The sequence below is a fragment of the Nilaparvata lugens genome, chromosome 13 (genome assembly GCF_014356525.2).
Source record: "Nilaparvata lugens isolate BPH chromosome 13, ASM1435652v1, whole genome shotgun sequence".
Taxonomy (NCBI): domain Eukaryota; kingdom Metazoa; phylum Arthropoda; class Insecta; order Hemiptera; family Delphacidae; genus Nilaparvata; species Nilaparvata lugens.
Genome location: NC_052516.1, coordinates 15,349,159 through 15,366,081, shown reverse-complemented (window position 1 = coordinate 15,366,081; position 16,923 = coordinate 15,349,159). Strand labels below are relative to the sequence as shown.

At 35.8% G+C, this 16,923-nt stretch overlaps 1 protein-coding gene across 1 annotated transcript in view; it reads right to left on the bottom strand.

Annotated features, from left to right (window-relative positions):
* The window catches only part of LOC111058646, a 129,880-nt gene extending 113,399 nt beyond the window's left edge, over positions 1 to 16,481 (bottom strand). Inside the window, exon 1 of the mRNA XM_039440365.1 lies at positions 16,177 to 16,481. The gene's annotated coding sequence lies outside the window, so the exon portion shown is untranslated. The remainder of the gene's footprint in view (positions 1 to 16,176) is intronic.
* Between the last annotated feature and the right edge of the window lie 442 nt (positions 16,482 to 16,923).

The window sequence follows — 16,923 nt, the reverse complement described above, 5'->3', positions numbered from 1 at the left end:
AAGGTCTATATTATAAGATTTCAGATGAGTTCTCATAACTTGAAACTTCTTAGATGAGTTCTTGAATTATTATATTAACATAGGACTATATTAACTATAGAACTAGGAAAACATACTCGACTGTAAAGAAAACATATGATCTCTTTACAGTATAGTATGCTGTAATGAAAATCACATGTTTTCTTGTTCTACAAACAGCTGTTTACCGGTTTGATTTAATGCGTGGAAAACAGCTGTAATTGTGTAAGTATGACAAAAATAATAGTACAAGTACGATATTCCATTTTCAAATCTGAGTAATAATAGAAAACAGGGAAGGTAACAAACGAAACAAAAGACGAATTTGAAAACAACTGGAGTAACTACAAAAGAGCATTGCTCTCTTTACAGACAAAGTGAATTCAGCCGGTGAAGTCAAGACATGCCAAACTCTTGAGGGTGTATTCAGCCTCCCTCTCTCCCTTTCCGGGTAATCTCCCCCACCCACGGTGATCTCAAACCACCCCTTCCCATTCAGGGGTACACTTCAGAACCCCCTCTCGCTTTCGGAATGTATTTCTCACCTCCTCTAGGGGTGAATTTAAGACATCCTTTGAAGGAGGATTCCAGGACCCTTTCCTAGTTTTAGGGGTGAATCTAACACTCCCTAAAGATCTCAACCCACACAAGGAGTGACGGATGGCTTCCAGTACTTTATAAAGGCGGGAGTTACTCAAGGTATCAACTATGATTAGGGGACGACCCTAGTGTCTCTCTATTGCTGAGGATTAGACGCCAAGCGGGGCTGTCTACAGTCAGGTCCACGTTATAATGGCAGTGGAGGAAGATGGGCGAACAGAGTTGCCGATTCCTTGCCTTGTCACTGCTTTCTATGGAGGATAGCTGATACCGGTTTATCTGATTTAGTATTAACTGTTCATTCATGTTTAAAATAATAATAATAATAATAATAATAATAATATCGAGTGACCTGGCTGGCTCAGGTCTAGTGTCAGAGTTTTCAGGTCGCAACTGATCAATTTCAGGGCCTCTGACTATCATTTTATGTTTAAAATAGCCTAATTTTATATTCTGCCTTGTCCCTACCTCCTATAAAGAATAGCTGGTACCGGTATATCCAATGTAATACTAGTAGTTCTGTGAACAGTAGACCTCGCGCTCAGTAAGTTACATTGACCAATTGTTATGTTTTCTCAAAAATAACATTGTTATGTTTTCTCATTAATAAATTATTTATCAATTTAAAATGACTAGAAAAAATCCTAAATAAACATAGAGCTTTCTGTCGTATCGTAACGTGACGTGTCGTCCCGGAATGTGAGTGTGAGCGCTGTTATCAGGTCTGGCTGCAACTGTCTACAACGTTGATGGAAAGATATATTTTCAAGATGTTCGATGTCTATGAACGGGTAGTATTATAGTCAACTGACTACTAACGTTGATGAAAAGATATATATTTTCAAGATGTTCGATGTTTTTGAACGGGTAGTATTATAGTCCACTAGACAGCTGATTTATGATGAATAATAATTCTAAAGTCTGATTTTTACGGTAATATTGGCGTTCAAAGGAGACTCCTTTTCCTTTTGTATTATCCTTAGAATGCAAAATTTCAAAAAACCGTATGTATACGTCGACGCGAAATTTAAAAAGAAACATACCTGTCAAATTTCATGAAAATCTATTGCTGCGTTTCGCTGTAAATGCGGAACATAAAAACATAAATATAAACAAAAATATAAACATGAAGAGAAATGCAAAACTGTCGACTTGAATCTTAGACCTCACTTCGCTCGGTCAATTAACTGTTTATTCTTGTTTAAAATAATTATATTCTGCCTTGCCGCTGTCTTCTATAGAGAATAGCTGATACCGGTAGGCCTATATCTGATGTAATAGCAACTGTTTATTCTTGTCAAAAATGATTATATTTCATTTATCAAGAGAATATATTTTTCAATGATCGAATAATATATTTTGGTAATTGAAATTGAATATTTTGTGGATTAATTATATGTCTACATAGTTGAACGTCTGTCTACGTTGCTGAGCTAGAAGAGGATAGCGTTATCTGCTTTGTCGAATGATAGACAAGGATCGCAAAACCAATGTTAATCAAATACTGCCATTATAACGTGGACCTCACTATAGTAATTCACGTATAACCAAATTGCCTTCTTGTTGATGAGGGAGATTTGTTGGAATTTGAACAAAATGACATGCCTCTTCGAAATGAAACTGAAGGTTTCCTCAGCATGAATGGACAGTGGTTATATTACAATAAATATGTAAATTTCTCAGTTCACTGCAAAATCCGATGAGAACATATAGGCCCATATGAATAAAACCAGAGCAAATGCTCATGAGCAAAAGCATTAAGCATAAGGTTTTGCTGATGAGCAAAAGGTAGAAGCAAAAGCATTTACTCATTTTGATATGAATAAGCTTCACCTAATACTCTTACCTTATGCTCCTGAACTCTGGAGCAAATGCTCACGTATTTTAAAGATTTTGCATCAGCTGATTCACTTTTGTAGCCTTAATTTGTATTTATAGCTCACGGAAGCGCTAAATATGCAAACAGGGGGCACCGCTTGTGTTTGCGTCGTCTGCTCTGTTTTCTATTTTATGAATACAGTTTTAGGTTAGTTGAGTTTAGAATTTTGAAATAATAGCCTGAAAAAATGTCATCTCTATAATAATCTTCAGCATATTCTCATAATATCAATAGCCTTCTTATAATCGTCTACACTCTCATATTCTTAAATGCCTATTTTGTGATGGCTATCTTTATAACAGGTAGCTTTTGTATTTATTCTTTTGTAGGAATAATGGTGATATATATCATGGTTGAATCTAGAAAGAGTTTTATAGTTTTACACTATTGGTTGTGATAGTATCTGGTATAGTTTCCTCTTCCTCATACGAATTAGTTCAGCCATTTTACTATGAGCAAAAGGTGATAAGCTGTTCTAGACTAGACTCACCTTTTTTGAAGCATTTGCTTCAAAAGTTGAGCGAATGCTCTAGTTTATTCATACAATTTTGAGCAAAAGCTTTTACTTTTGAGCAAATGCTCAAACTATTTTTTTGATGAGCATGAGCAAAAGGTTTTGCTCACGTTTATTCATAGAAAATGAAGCAAATGCTCCATATTTTAGAAGTACAGTATGAGCAAATGCTCAACTTTATTCATATGGCCCATAGTCCAGGCAATGAATGCTCAAAAAAGGGTATAGAGGGAAATGTTTGGAAGACAACTTTTGACCCCACAGTTCTTTTTTAAGGGTAGAAAGGAGGCAAACATATCGAAAGTCCCCACCCCTACCCCCTAAGGTGATGGTGATACTAAGGTGATGGGGGTGGTTTAATGGTACCATTTTTTGGTTTCTCGCATAAAACTCAAAAACTATTTATCTTAAGGACTTGACTATCATATAACATATTAAAGCTTACATACTGTAATTTCCTACAATATTCATTCCACAACTTTTTTTATATTTCCTCTAGTTTTCGAGATATCCGCTCTTGAAGGTGTGACATATTTGAAAAAAAACACGTTTGCCACCAATTTTTTCCTATTTTTGCTTTTTTAAAAATTGATTGAAAAAATCATACTGATTATGAGCTTATAGAGCATTGAATTCTCTCCAATTTGATGTATGATTTCATACTTTTACGAATTACCCTACTCCTTTTGCTGCAGCTTTAGTGTTGAGTGTGAAATCTTAGACCAATTGACAAAGGAATTTGGAGGGAATGTTTAAAACAAAATTTTTGACTTTGCAGCCTTGTTGAGACTGATAAGGAGGAGAACATATCAAAAGTCCCCATTCCTAACTCATGTGCTAAGGGGATGAGGGTGGTTTAAAAGTTGCATTTTTCAGCGTTTTGCTTCCGCGCTCATATCTTGAAAACAATGCGTTCAACCGACTTGAATAGCTATTCAAAAATAAAGTGAATAAATTGATAAATTATCTACACTTTTTGTTCAGTGGAATTTTGTGATATTCCCAACAGTTCCCGAGATATTCGCTCTTGAAGGTATGTAATAAATATAAAATAACAAAAATAATAAATGTTAAAATAACAGGTTTTTATCCAATGTTTTGCTCTTTCAGGGCTTATAACACTCCAACAATGCATCATAAAAACTGATGCTTATCGTAGGTTTGTAGAGCATTGAATTCTCTTTGAAATTATGTATTATTCCACTATTCCAAGTTTTCCTTTCATTGTTATAGCAGCTTCAATGTAGGGGGCCCGGTTGCACAAAAGCTGGTTAAATTTTAACCGTGATTAATTCCACAAAGACCAATCAGAGAAGGCTTTTTTGAAAGGACTGCTTCTCTGATTTGTTCTCGTGGAATTAACCACGATTAAATTTTAACAGCCTTTTGTGCAACTGCGTCTAAGTGCCAGTTGCACAAAAGCCGGTTAAATTTTAACCGTGATTAATTCCACAAGAAACAATCAGAGAAGGCTTTATTGAAAGGACTGCTTCTCTGATTTGTTCTCGTGGAATTAACCACGATTAAATTTTAACAGCCTTTTGTGCAACCGGGCGTAGGACTATAAGAGATCTATACTTCCATAGAATAAGGTATACTCGGTTACTTACCCCTCTGGTATTATCTCAACATTCAAAGTAGCAAATGATTGTTGCGAAAAGTGAACTCACCTGCAAAAGAGAAAAAAATAAATCAATTAGGTTACGTTTACGGGGTGATTACGTGATTTACATCTGGGTGACTTGAATCTACCACAAAGCGGTCGGATAATATACTAGTATAGCCACCTCTAATACAAGGCCGCGGCCTACGATATTGCAACGTCGCAGTGTAGGCCTAGAATCTAATACATGATAGGTGAGAAAATTTTCAAAAAATACCAGCTGATCTTTTTCACCAATCATGTATTAGATTGTAGGCCTACACTGCGACGTTGTAATATCGTAGGCCGTGGCCTTGTATTAGAGGTGGCTATGATACTAGTCAACTTTACCGTCCCATCCAAGGTACCTAGAATAGAATACCTAATGTATTCTAGGTACATTGATCTCATCATTTCAACTGAGTTTCAAACATGAACAGGTTAGGTTAGATCCCCAATAGGTTCCTAGATATTTACAATTTCAAATTCAACTACAGTCGAGTTTTCGAAAGAAGATCCATCAATGACATAATAATGTAAAGTTTTAAGTTTTCTTATTGACCGAACGAAGTGAGATCTAAGATTCAAGTCGACGGTTTGGCATTTCTCTTAATGTTTGAATGTTTATATGTTTATATGTTGCGCATTTACGGCGAAACGCGGTAATAGATTTTCATGAAATTTGACAGGTATGTTCCTTTTTTAATTGCGCGTCGACGTATATACAAGGTTTTTGATAATGTTGCATTCCAAGGATAATATGAAAGGAAAAAGGAGCCTCCTTCATACGCCAATATTAGAGTAAAAATCAGACTTTAGAATTATTCATCACTAGCCGTCAGGCTCGCTTCGCTCGCCATATCCGTCTAGCAGGGGGCTCCGCCCCCTGGACCCCCGACTGGATCGTCCAAAAATGAAATTAGCAGGCTCGCTTCGCTCGCCTGCATTTTTCATTTGAGCATTTTTATCATATGTTAATACAATCCAGTCGGGGGCCAGACTAAACGTCTGGCTAAACGGATATGGCGAGCGAAGCGAGCCTGACGGCTAGTAATATAATATTCCCAGGATTGAAGTTCTTACATTCGAAAAAACAAATTTAATAGGTGAATAAAAATAAACAAATGAACTAAATAATGCTGGAGATATTATTATAATTTTTAATTCTAAAAAATTAATTTTCATCAGATAGAAAGATCATCATGGAACTGGATGAATTATATCATATGAAATACAAATTCAAACGTGAACTGAGTTTGCTAACATTTGAAACAGTTGACATCTGGTACTTGTGGATGAGAATACTGCGTGAGGTCTACTGTTTACAGAACTACTAGTATAAGTTTGCGCTCGTGTACGTATAAAAGTAATGACTCGTATTGGGTTGCAATTGCTGGATTCCAGAATACCAGTTAACAGTGCTCGCATTCACACTAAATTACGTTCTGTTATTATTCAGTAGTGTGTGATAAAGATGTATGGTATATTACTGTGAATCGGTCTTACTGCTTCAAGATCCACTCTCACACACGCAGGCTTGTTTACATTGTCTCTCAACTGCCAGAACAGACTATAAATCAATTAACACCTCAAGACAAAAAAGACAAACGAATTTGTACTAAATCCACCCAAATATATTAGTAATAAAATCACAATGTTTCAAAAAAAACCTCTCTCTCCTCCTTTTCATGTATCTCCTCCTGTATTTCTTACAGCACAAATTCTCAAGGTTATCTGATAACATTTGGTGGTCTGTTTCATCACATTTATTTATTCCCTCCTGTATATTTTACAACACTTCTAAAGTTCACAGATTCTAGCATTCAACAAGGTCACAAATCCTCTAGGTTATAGCATTTGGAGGTCTATTTCATCTTGTTTCACATTATTTATTGATTGCTTTTTTGTGTAGTTGAGAAGTTGATATTATGGTAATCATTCATATTAAATGAAAAAGATTAAGAAATTTCCAAAAAAAACACAGATTTATTGATACTTAAAAAGACCGGTTTCGGTTGTTACACCGTTGTCAATCTCTGATAAACTGAAACTAAATACAATAGCAGCAGAATTCATACTAGTAGGCGAGTACTGCTATTGGTCAAGGGCATGTTTTTTCCATTTACATATTTGTTTTATTATCTTTCACTTGTTTTCTTGATTCTTATTTTGTACTGAAAGTAAATTTTGTTATCATGGCAAGTATGTTGCTTAAGCCGTCATTTTGTGACACCGATGAGTGGGGGGAGACTGTCTAGCTAGGCCAATGGTAGGTGTTCATGCTTTTGACCAATAGCAGTACTCGCTTACTAAGTATAAATTCTGCTGCTCTTGTATTCAGTTTTAGTTCATGAGAGATTGACAATGGTGTAATAACCGAAACCGGTCTTTCTAAGTATCAATAAATCTGTGGTTTTTGACAATTTCTTAGTCAAACTCTTTTATCAGAGATTGACAATGGTGTAATAACCAAAACCGGTCTTTCTAAGTATCAATAAATCTGTGGTTTTTGACAATTTCTTAGTCTTTTTCATTCAATATGAATAATTACCACAATATCAACTTATCAACTATACAAAACTTTTTACAACACTTTTCAAGTTCACAGATTCTAACAAGAAACAATAACACTGGTCATGAAATCATGGTCCTGTAGCAAAAAGAAAACTGTAGAATTTGATGATATATTTGTGTTTTCATTTCATTATATGATAGCTTCTGAAGGTCTATATCATCCTGTATCTTCTACAACACTTCTTCCCAGGTTCACAAATTCTCTAGGTTACCCGATAACATTTGGAGGTCTATTTTATCTTGTCTCGTACGCACTCTAACACTCTCTCTCCTTCTCACACACTCCTCCACTCTAGTACTTGCTCTCCAGACTAGAAGTATAATATAGCAACCGCCTCAAGCTGTAGGTGAATTTATGGCCAACTCTTTGGCTACATGCCAATGGCTTCTTCCTAATATGATAAGATTCAGTTCAAACTGTCAGCATTGTATGAATGGGAAGCGCTGGTGATACATGAATGAGGAATGCTGACAGCGTTCCTAATTCCGCCAAAAACGTTCATAAGTATTGGTTGGATGGGATTAAAGTATTCATAATCTGACAATGTTTCTAGTGAATAGATGAACCAATGTTTTTACTTTCCTTGCCCTATTACCATAGGTAAGGAAAATATTGCTCTCCAAAAAAATTAAGGTACCCTAATTCCATGTTTTCTATACGTTCCATTACTTTCCTTGTCCTATTACCATAGGTAAGGAAAGTATTGCTTTCCAAAAAAATTTTAAGGTACCCCAATTTTATGTTTTCTATACGTTTCAAGGTCCCCTGAGTCCAAAAACATGATTTTTAGGTGTTGGTCTGTGTGGGTGTGTGTGTATCTGTGAACACGATAACTCCATTCCTAATTAACCGATTGACTTGAAATTTCAAACTTAAGGTCCTTATACTATGAGGATCCGACAATGAGAAATTCAATAGAATTAAATTCAAAATGGCGGAAAAAATGGCGGATAATGGCTAAAAACCATGTTTTTCACGGTTTTCTCGAAAACGGCTCAAACGATTTTCTTCAAATTTATACCCTAGATAGCTATTTATAATCCCTATCAACTGACATGAGTCTCATTTCTGGGAAAATTGCAGGAGTTCCGTAATATTCTTAAGAAAAATTGCGGATAATTACTAAAAAACCATGTTTTTCGCGATTTTCTCAAAAATGACTTGACCGATTTTTTTTCAAATTCATACCCTGTATAGTTTTTAATCAGCTCTATCAACTGGCATGAGTCTTCTTCCTGAGAAACTGATGGGGGGTCCACCCCATCTCAGAGAAATGGACTTTGTAACCTCCTTCTCGTGCATGAGTTAGGTAGGTAGAGCAGTTTATAAAAAGAACACATAGTCGAGATATTTCATCTGTAGAACAGCTGTTTTGACGACTTTAGAAAGAATAATCGAATTTCACAATTAACACAAAGGAAAAAGAACTCTGAAAACAATTATATATACACATATACAGTAAAATGATCGTAGTTTCAAATATGTTACCGCCAATCGTCATTATGTTATTCCCCTAAATTATTCTCGTTTGAGGATGAGGCTTACAGTTCAATGAGCAAGGAAAGTTGTGTGAGTGTACCACACCAGATTTTATTTGAGATAGATATAATAATAATATCGAGTGACCTGGCTGGCTCAGGTCTAGTGTAAAAGTTTTCAGGTCGCAACTGATCAATTTCAGGGCCTCTGACATGACCTAACGACTGCTATTTCGGCAGTCAGGACCGATGACTCAACTTATTGAGTCGATAGTTGATTGGATCAGATTATCAAATGACTTTCGCTTCAGGTCAAGAGTCAAGGTCAAGATGACCTGGCTCAGGTCAAGAGTCAAGGTCAAGATGACCTGGCTCAGGTTAAGAGTTTCCAGGTCGCAACTGATCAATTTCAGGGCCTCTGACATGACCTAACGACTGCTATTTCGGCAGTCAGGACCGATGACTCAACTTATTGAATTGATAGTTGATTGGATCAGATTATCAGATGACTTTCGCTTCTAGTTTAATTAGTATAGAGCTAAAATATTGTTCAATAGTACAGTTGAATTCACTGAAGAAGTGCAGTTGGTGATGCTTTTGTACAGAAAAACTGACGGTAAGGGGTTACACCAATCAATCACAAGTTTGATTTATTCATTCATTTAAGAATTCACGAATCATTGAGAAATGAACAAAAGGAATTCCTTATATTGAGTTATTTTATTGAACTTCTAGGACTCTTATTGAATCTGATGTAGTCTACTGTTCAATGTATTATGTACTGTTTAATCTTGATATTCAATTGCCCATTATATTTGATAAGTAAACATTGAAATGGGGAAGGAACAACAGATTAAAACTGTTTTCACCGAATTGAAGTTATTATTGACCGAGCGAAGTGAGGTCTAAGATTCAAGTCGACGGTTTGTCATTTCTCTTAATGTTTAAATGTTTATATGTTGTGCATTTACAGCGAAACGCGGTAATAGATTTTCATGAAATTTGACAGGTATGTTCCTTCTTTAATTGTGCGTCGACGTATATACAAAGTTTTTGGAAATTTTGCATTTCAAGGATAATATAACAGGAAAAAGGAGCCTCCTTCATACGCCAATATTAGAGTAAAAATCAGACTATAGAATTATTCATTATAAATCAGCTGACAAGTGATTACACAGATGTGTGGAGAAGCCAGTCTATTGCTGTATTTCCATAAGGTCAATAGTTTCAATCAGGTACTTGTGGATGACAATACGGCGTGAGATCTACTGTACCTTCAAATCTATTTGTTTAATAGTTTATGAGACTCAATAATAAATCAGAGTTTGAGGCATAGTTCATGCTCACAGTCCGAGGAACCAAACCTGAGACCAGTGAGTTGATTTAGATCGAATTTACTCATTAGCTCAAGTACTCGTTAGATAACAACAGTAATTTAGAAATATTAATATATAATTTGATTGATAATTGGATAAGTATGCTCCCATTGAATTATCATGAACTTCACGACATTGAACGAAGGAACTGTAATCCTCAAAGTGGTGAAGGCATCACTCAGACATTCCCGGCAGAAAGTCCTCCAAAGGAACTCATCAACAACAGTCTAGCCAACTAATTAAAGACAAGTTGAACTTCAATTGAAGTGCGGCAACTACAGTTACTTGAATCAGGATGAGTTGTATCTATGCTCACAGGATGAAACCAAGATAATTGAGTTCACTTTAAGAGCATCTGTTGAATATTTCAATAGGAATTAATTAGACTACTAGATCTAGATCTCATCAAAGATATCCTCTTTGACAATCTCATCTTGTTCTAAGTCTAACAATTGTTTTCTTTTTGGTAAGGTTGGAGTTTCAAACTCAAGCTCATGAAAAGTCTGTTAACTTTCAATCCCAATTGAATAGCCCAAGAATCAATCAGATGCCTTCTTCTTGAAATACCTGCACTGATTGATTCTCATGTATTGTATTGTTTACAGATTTATCCTTTTTACTTTCCTTGCCCTATTACCATAGGTAAGGAAAGTATTGCTTTCCGAAAAAAATAAAGGTACCCTAATTTCTAAATTTCTATACGTTTCAAGGTCCCCTGAGTCCAAAAAAGTGGTTTTTGGATATTGGTGTGTATGTGTGTGTGTGTGTGTGTGTGTGTGTGTGTGTGTGTGTGTGTGTGTGTGTGTGTGTGTTGTGTGTGTGTGTGTGTGTGTGTGTGTGTGTGTGTGTGTGTATGTATGTGTGTGTGTGTGTATGTATGTGTGTGTGTGTGTGTGTGTATCAGTGTACGTGCGTCTGTGTACACGATATCTCATTTCTCAGTTAACGGAATGACTTGAAATTTGGAACGTAAGGTCCTTACACTATAAGGATCCGACACGAACAATTACGATCAAATGCAATCCAAGATGGCGGCTAAAATGGCGAAAATGTTGTAAAAACAGGGTTTTTCGCGATTTTCTCGAAAATGGCTCCAACGATTTTGATCAAATTCATACCTAGAGAAGTCATTGATAAGTTCTATCAACTGCTACAAGTCCTATATCTGTAAAAATTTCAGGAGCTCCGCCCCATCTATTCAAAGTTTGTTTTAGATTTCCAATTATCAGGTTTCAGATATAATTTAAAAGTAAAATTTTGGATGGAGAAGATTGAGCATGAAAATCTCTACAATTATTGTTCAGTAACATTTTCACCTAAAATTGAAAATAAGCTTGAAATTTGAGAAAATTAATGTGATTATTCAATTGCAAACTGTTAGCAACTGTTGATTCTATTAAATCATTCACTATGAAGAGAAAGCAGATCTTGTGTGTCTCCAGCGTTATTGTCCTGTCACCAGCTGGCTCAGATCTTAGAATAGTGGACTTGAGATGCGCGTGAACACTAGCGTCAGGTGATAAATTTTCATAACGGCAAGGAAAGTTGTATGAGTGCGCTACACCATATTTTTGGTTTTGTTTTAGTTGAATTAAATGAGAAAACTGTAATTCTCAAAACACAGCTACGTTTTTATGATAATTTAGTAGCCGAATTGCAAACACGAGAAAAATTGTTTACACATTTCTCCTTTTTGGTTTTGTTTTAGCTGAATTGAATGAAGAGAAACTGTAATTCTTCAAATACAGCTAAGTTTTTATGATAATTTTGTAGCAAATTGCAAACATGCATTTGAAAGGTTACTGTACAAACACAGCTAGCAACAATGGCTGATGTTTAATGGTTGTAGAAGGTAATAAAGTTTAAAGGTCACGTGTACTTTGAAAGAGCTTTCAAACTTATGAACTTGAAGGTCAAAGGGGAATTCCAGTATTCAAGTGTACATCATTCGCCATTACTTGAAAACAACTACAAGATTTTGAAAAAAGTTTATTCAATCTAGTACATGTACCTATTAAGGACCAGTCTTGAGATACCATCATACAAGAAATTTAGATGCCTTCTATTTTCCCTTTACTCATTGTCTTATTGTAAGTTAGCCTGTGGTACTTTTCTGTAAGTTGTATAATTCTGAATGATTGAATAAATAAAATGAATAAATAAATATTTACGAAGTTGTCATACTAAGTTTGAGATAATAATACATTAAATTTCTAACAAAGCACAGATAATCTAGTTGTTTATAGTATTGTGAAGTTTTGAAATTGATTTAAACTCTAGTATCCACTCCATTTCAATTCAATCGATTGAAAACTTTTCACAACATGATTAACAGTCCATATTATAATGGCAGTGGAGGAAGATAGCAGAACAATCCTCAATCTTATCAATGCCTTCTATAGACGGTAGCTGATACAGGTTTATTGATGTAATATCAACTGTTCATTCTTGTTTAAAATGATCAATTATATTTTATAAGGCAATAAATTATATTTTCCAATAATTTTATAATGAATTTTCATAGTTAAGATGAAATATTTTGTTAATCAATGATTAAATTTACATTAATAAAAGACGATCTGGCAACAGAGCAAAGCGAGAAAGAGAGCGCTATCCAATTTGTTGAATAATAGACAAGGTTAGCAATAATCAAACACTGTCATTATAAAGTGGACCTCACTATAGATGATCTTGAAGGGTACGCGACTGGGTGCCACCCCGACTACTTGACTCCCCGACTAGTTCTCCCCTTTTAAACCGGTTTTTAGGGGACAAGTAGACGTGAGCCATGCCCGTCTAGTTGTATCCTTTCTGAGGAGGTGATAACTAGTCGGGGGGACACCCTGTCGTAAGGATGCGAGGTGTCAAGTTGTCGTTTACGATCGGGACTAGTTGACACCTCCGGTCCAGTAGGTGTCAAGTAGTCGGGGGGACAACTTGACGGCAGTGGCATATTTCTACGAGGGTACAAGTAATCGCCTATGGCCAAAATGACCAGGTGTCAAGTAGTCGGGGTGACAACTAGACGGCTACCCATCTTGAACTTGGCATATCAACTTTCAAACTATGACAACTCAATGTCGCCAGGTATTATAATATGTTAATAATGAAGTATATGATAATAACATCATATTATCACTTCTCTACAACTTTTATTACTCATTGCAACACAGCCTCTCTCAAGTATATTCTGTTAAGCAGTCTCTAGACATTCAATATTATTGTACAAAATCAGTGAAAATCAGGCCACACAACTATAATAGCTCGTCATAGACATGTGTCCCAATGTGCAATGTATTTTCTATATTGAACAATATTATATTGATCGTCCAGAGACTATTTATTACAAATCATAGCCTTTTGGAACAGCTCTCGTCGTGTTTTCCTCCATAGTTTTATTATAATCCCCCTACATTACTACGATTTTTTTTACCTCCTCGTGCATGCTATTCCAATTTAAGTATATACCATTCCATTGAAGTGAACTTCCATACACTATTTGAGACATACACTACTTTGATTATGTTGATTGGAGATTCATGAATCCAGTTGTTCTTCAGTTTGGGTATTGTTTTTGTTTGCTGCTTTGTTTTTTGTTAATTTTATGTTTGTATATCATTGTACTGTACAGAGATCTACTCATGTATGTTGTTTTGTTATATTTGTTTTTTTGCTTCTTGCTGGTTATCTTGGCTTGTTAGGAATAGTGATTAGAGTTTACAGGATGCTACAGACTTCGTGCGCTAAAATGTCTGTAAAGTAATGAACTGAACTCCCAAAAAAAATCTATGTCTTAACAATTTAGTAATTACAATTAAATACATTACTTACAATGACCACACAACTTGTCAAAGTGGTCATATAATTTCCAAAAATTGAAATGAATGTCAAGTGAATTTTATGATGGAAATAAAATTATTTATTTATTTTATCTTCAACTTCTTACATATCTATCTTTCAACCATGCTACTGACAATTTCCTCATATTTTCACTTCGGTTTCTTCCCACTTTTCAAAGGATCACTACTTTTTAAACAATTCCAACCACAGATCTTCCTAGATACAATTTATCAACAAAGTGATGTTGAATACATCAAATTCATAATGAGAAACTTCCATGTAAATCACTGATTGAACAGGGAAACCGCTGATTTTGTTGTCAATGAATTAAAATATTGACAACAAAATAGTGTTTTTTAAACTTTTTTCATCAAAAATCTTCCCTTCACCCTGAACTCGATGTAAGCTTTCTCTCTCACTTCAGCTACCTCAAGACTCACGTGGGTGTCTCTCTCTAACTGCCTAACATAATATACTCTCCTAACCTTTCAAACTCAAGGATCTTCCTCCCTTTTCTATCACAGTTCCACACAGAGTTCTATAACAGCTTCAACAACACTATTTATTTATTTAATTATTTGAATATTACAACAATGAGATAGTATCATCCAAGAGTGATCATTCATCTTTTGCAAGTAAATCTTAATCCCCTACTTGTAGTAAACTTGATAGTTAGCTACCTGGTTATGATCTTCAATCCCCTTACTTTATTAGAGCGTACTCTACTTTCTCTCAAAAAACGTTCTGAGATACTCCAAAATAAGGTTAGCCTTCATCTTTAACCTATATTGTTCCCTCGAAACTCTCATTTCTCACATGCGTATTGTTTTTCTTCTCCTCTCATTCCTTTACTCTTTTACTAGATTTCTCCCACTTTCTTGAATGGAAAACATTTCAAAAAGCCAAGCAGTTACCTCATGATCCAACAACACTATCCATCCAAGAGTGACCATTCATGTTTTTCGAATAGACCTCAATCCCATACTGGTAGTAAATTTAATAGTTAGCTACCTGGTTATGATCTTCAACCCCTTACTTTATTGGAGTGTTCTCCACAGTTAACTAATGATCTAATTTTGTGGAAATCTAGAAGACATAACCTCATTTCGGACTTTTAATGTTGCTTAAATTTGGGAGAGAAATAGTACAAGTACTACTTAAAAAATAGTAATATTTATTTCAACTTGAAAATAACCCAAGTTATGGTCGAAACTATTCGTTGTAATATTTTAAATAATAAAAGGTACTACAAGTTTTAATATTGTTCTAAATAGTACAAGGTATTCTTAGTTTTTCTCTCCCGATCTGTGCTTCATTGTAAAAAAGAATAAATAATTCAACTCTAACAACATCATTCATCCAACAGTAACCATTTACCTTTTCCAAATGAACCTTTATCTCATACTTGAAGTAATCTTTTGAACGACCTGACTATCAAAATTCAGTGGTTGATTCCTATGTGAACCTCAACACCTAACTTCAATGAAGTAACCTCATGACTTCACCTCTAGATGAAAAGAACAGAACCATATATTGTCTCTACTTAGGCAACCTTCATCCCTTACCAGAAGTAAACTTGACAGTGAACTATCCATGTTGGGTGATTCCCATGTGATCCTTGAACTACCAAATCTAAAGGTGCATACAGATTTACGCGCCGCGAACATGAGCAATTCACTTTTAATCAGCTGATGCCAAGCTTTTTATATCTGTATCTTACCGTTTCTGTAAAAATACAGATATAATCAGTGTTGATTAAAAGTAAATCGTTCATGTTCGCGGCGCGTATATCTGTACGCACCTAACTAGATTACATCCATGACTTAACCTCTAGCTGGACTGAACAGTACCTTATAATATCATCTTCCAACCACGGTAGAGAACTTGGTTTACAAGCTCTTCACTGAGTGAACTTGAATTTGAACTGCCTGACTTAGTGGGTGATTCCGATGTGAACCTTGAACCCCCAACTCTGATAGAGTATCTCCATGACTTAAACCCTAGCTGGACAAAACAACATCTCAAATTATCTTTATTTAGGCAGCCTACATGAAGTGTGATCTAGTACTTGATTGTAAAATATTAAGTTCTTCACGTTCTAGTGGGTGATACCCATGTTCAACCCTCAACTGTAATAGAGTATCTTCATGACTTAACCTCATACTAAAGAGATAACCTCTGGTTGGAGAAAAAACCACCCAAGGCAACTTCCATCCCCTATTTTAAGGGGAAGTTGATAGAGAATTGGTCCTACCTTGCCGTGACGTTCTACTGGGTGACTGGCCTCTCCCGCTATAACCCGATCTTTGTCTAGCCTCAGTGCACCACCAGATCATAGATCATAGATCACACGGATCATAGATCACAGATCACAGATCACACGGATCATAGATCGAACACCACCTCCTCATTACACCAACGACTACCTCCTCCTCACCAACACACGCACACACCCACGCACATGCACACACGCACAGAACTCGCTTCGCGCGGCGAGCAAGCGTCGCAGTCGGCGACGACTAGCGTCCTTCCGCGCTGGCACCACCCAACTGTCCGCCAGTGTTGCCAGCTGCCAGTGCAAATTCCCCGCCGGCAGACCAAAATTTCCCCGGTCCAACAAGAAATTCCCTCCCGTCTAGCATGCCTTTCAATGGTAACAGTATTCATTAGTGGAGCCAGGATTTTGGAGCTGGAAATTTTTCGGACCCTTAGGGCCGTTTGTACAGTAACGGTTTAAACTGAATCTCATTTTAAACGGGACCATATCCGTATCAAGTCTAGTTTGTTATGTGTTACATTTTGAGTTTAAGCCACCAACTGATTAAATTCAGTTTAAGCTTTGACTTTGACTGTACAAACGGCCCCTAGTAGGACATATTACACATATTAGGGTGGATTAATTATGGTTTCTAGTAACAACAAGAATACTGCAAGTATATATACTTGGAAAAGAGTTTTCTCCAATATCACAACATATTATATTATGAAGTGAGATGATTTG